The following is a 3,714-nucleotide window of genomic DNA, read 5'->3' as shown; positions in this document are numbered from 1 at the left end:
AAAAAGGAAACAGGTTGTGAAATAATACAGAAAGTTATTTTTAATTAAAAGAGTCCATTTATCAACACTAAAAATAAAAAGGAAGATTCAAATGATAAGGCGCAGCAGAGAGATCCTGAAAAAGGCCTGACTCCCAAAGGCAGTGCTAAATGGCATCCCATAACACTGACATGAACCCTGAGACTTGAGATTAATTGCGTTGTGATACGAGGTGATCCCTCGCACCCCTCCCTAGGCTCCCCTAGAGTTTACTGAGTAAACTCTAGTTTAAAGCTTTCTATTGTTTTAAGTGTCAGCCAGACTATGTTATAAATCAGCTATTTAACCTATGTTGAAAGCCATTTGTGCAATTTCCTTTACAACTAATCTCAGGTTTATAAATCCTGGTTGTGTAACCTTGGGACATTCTCTCTTGGCCGTGTTTCTTCATCTGTAAAAGGAAGACAGACTGGAGAAGGAATAGGTCTCTGTATCAGTTAGGATGCTGTTGGCTGCAAAGAACAGAAAACTCAATTCCAACTGGCTTGAATAATAAGGACAAATATTAGTTCACATAAAAGAAAGTCCAACTCTCAGAACCTTCCTGCTGCCACGTTCGGAACTCGCTGCTCTAGCCTCTGGAGCCCATCCCATCCTTCCAGCCTGTGACCAGCAGCAGAGAAAAACTAGTTCATATCATTTTCTTGCCCCATACACACTTTAAGGTGAGCAAAATGATTAGAATAAATTAAAATAAATTTAGAGAATAAATTAATCTTAAATTAAGATTAGAATAAATTTTAACAATGAAGGAAATCGTGCACAACCAAGCCAGTCAGTGAGGCAATCAGATCAGTGCCAAGTTCTGGGAGGTGATCAGTGATGAACATGGCATTGACCCCACCAGCACCTATCATGGGGCTAGCGACCTGCAGCTGGACAGCATCTCAGTGTACTACAATGAGGCCACAGGTGGAAAATATGTTCCTTGTGCTATCTTGGTGGATCTAGAACCTGAGACCATGGACTCTGCTTGCTCAGGTCCTTTTGGTCAGATCTTCAGACCAGACAACTTTGTTCTTGGTCAGTCTGGGACAGGCAACAACTGGGCCAGGGGCCAGTATACAGAGGGGGCCGAGCTGGCTGACTCAGTCCTGGATGTGGTTCGGAAGGAGGCCGAGAGCTGTGACTGCCTGCAGGGCTTCCAGCTGACCCACTCGCTGGGCGGGGGCACAGGCTCTGGAATGGGCATCTTGCTCATCAGCAAGATCCGTGAAGAGTATGCCGACCGCATCATGAACACCTTCAGTGTGGTGCCCTCACCCAAAGTGTTCGACACTGTGGTTGAGCCCTACAATGCCATCCATCAGTTGGTGAGGCACACTGATGAGACCTACTGCATTGACAACAAGGCCCTACAACACCTGCCTCTGCACCCTCAAGCTGACCACGCCAACCTACGGGGACCTGAATCACCTCATCTCAGGCACCATGTGTGGTGTCACCACCTGCCTCCGCTTCCCTGGCCAGCTCAGTGCTGACCTCTGCAAGCTGGCAGGCAACATGATGCCCTTCCCACGTCTCCACTTCTTCATGCCTGGCTTTGCCCCTCTAACCAGCCGTGGAAGCCAGCAGTGTTGGGCCCTCACTGTGCCCGAGCTCACCTGGAGGGTCTTCGATGCCAGGAACATGATGGCTGCCTGTCATCCCCGCCATGGCCGGTACCTCCCCGTGGCTGCTGTCTTCCGTGGGCGGATGTCCACGAAGGAGGTGGATGAGCAGATGTTCAACGTGCAGAACAAGAACAGCAGCTACTTCGTGGACTGGATCCCCGACAATGTCAAGACGGCTCTCTGTGACGTCCCGCCCCGTGGCCTCAGGATGGTGGTCACCTTCACTGGCAACAGCATGGCCATGCAGGAGCTGTTGAAGCACATCTCAGAGAAGTTCACTGCCATGTTCCACCGGAAAGCCTTCCTCCACTGGTACACAGGTGAGGGCATGGATGAGATGGAGTTCACCGAGGCTGAGAGCAACATGAACGACCTCGTCTCCGAGTACCAGCGGTACCAGGATGCCACTGCAGAAGGGGAGGAGGATTTGGGTGAGGAGGCTTAAGGCCGAGTCCCCATCACCGCAGGCTTCTCAGTCTCCTCAGCCTTCTTCCTTAACCGCCCCTTTCCTCTCCCTCTGAATTTGCATTTTCTGCCTCTATCTTGTTTTTTCTTTTTTTGACGGGGGCGGTTCTAGAACAGTGCCTGGCACATAGTAGTCACTCAATAAATATTTGTTGTTTGCTCCCCCACTCTGGGGAACCTAGATTTCTGCCATTCTGGGTAACCCTGTATTTCCTTCTAGTGCCCACTCCTCCCATCTGTCCAGTGAACATTTCCCTCTCTGTTTTTGAGATAACTCTCCAGGAAGCTGGGTCTCATCAAATCCCATTTAGAACCGTGTGCTGAAAACACAGATAGATGAACACCAACCTAGGCCCATGTGGTAGCCCAGGGGATAGGTAACCAAGCAGCAGGTAGAAGTCCCTACAAGGAAGGGGTGGGGTTTTGGAGAAGGGCATCCAGACCATTGAAGTCCTAGTTTCCAGATATCTCCCCACTCCTTTCTCAGCTTCAGGGGAGGTGTTAACAGTATTATCTCCATTTTCAGTCTCCCTCCAAGCTCTGTCCTGAGCTAGTTCCTTTGCAAGGGTCAGGCCCCCACCCTGTCAAGGGGGATCCTTCCCTCTTCCACTTTACCTCCTTCATAATGTTCGATTCCTTCCTTTCCCCTGGTCGGAAAAGGGGGTCAAGAGGAGTGAGAGAGAGACCAGCCTTGGTCTCTAAGCCTCCAGAAAGCCCCTCCCCAAGCCTATCTTTTCTTACAGAAAAAAATTAATATCAGCCCTTCTGTACCTATATGGAAAGGTATGTGCTGCCACCTAAATGTCATTCCCCACAGAGGGGACAGGATACCATCTGTCTTTTGGCAACATCTTATCTCTTACTTTTGCTATTGCCTTTTCCCGCCTACCCTTGGTTTTGTCCTATTCTACACTTCAAACTTCTGTTGTGTTGAACTTGCTGCTTTTTTTCATATGGAAAAGATGACATTGCCCCAAGAGCCAAAAATAAGTGGGAATTGAAAAAAAAGTCCAGAGGTAAGACAGGCTTCAGCATTGGCTGCTCTAGTGATTCATTGATTTTATCAAGGACCCAGGTACTTCTATCACTCTGTTCTACCATCAATATCATCACAGACAGGCTCCTTTAGGGTTGTAGGATGGCTGCCTGTAGTGTCTGGGGCAAACTCTTTCTTTATTCTCATCAGGTGGAAGAGAGAAACTGGCTCCCTGGGTCTTTCTTAACTGTGCGAAAGAACTTTTCCAGAAGCTTCCAGCAAATATTTCCTTATGTCTTATTAACCAAAATTGGATCACATGCCAGTTCTCAAGAAGAGGGATATTGACTTTAGGCCAATTAGGTCCACTCCTGGAGCTCAGTTTCTCCTGAGGTTCATGGAGGAGGGTAGGTACCTGAACAAACTTGGGATTTTGTTAGGAAGGAAAAAGTGAAAACAGTTGCCAGATTGGCATCCAACCACCATACACTTCCTTCCAGATCAAAGAATCCATTCTTTCTCTCAGATGCAGTTTACTGTATCTGGGTGACATCACTATAAGCTGTGTGATGAACATATTTGTGGCTAGTTGTATTTAAGGTTTTCTTGTCCTCTGGCAAG

At 47.9% G+C, this 3,714-nt stretch overlaps 1 pseudogene; it reads left to right on the top strand.

Annotated features, from left to right (window-relative positions):
* Positions 1–785: 785 nt before the first annotated feature.
* On the top strand, positions 786–2,097 carry LOC118902103 (annotated as a pseudogene).
* Positions 2,098–3,714: the final 1,617 nt, after the last annotated feature.

The sequence above is a fragment of the Balaenoptera musculus genome, chromosome 10 (assembly GCF_009873245.2).
Source record: "Balaenoptera musculus isolate JJ_BM4_2016_0621 chromosome 10, mBalMus1.pri.v3, whole genome shotgun sequence".
In the NCBI taxonomy this organism is placed as follows: Eukaryota; Metazoa; Chordata; class Mammalia; order Artiodactyla; family Balaenopteridae; genus Balaenoptera; species Balaenoptera musculus.
Note: the sequence above shows the minus strand (reverse complement) of the source record. Positions and strands in the feature narration are given on the sequence as shown.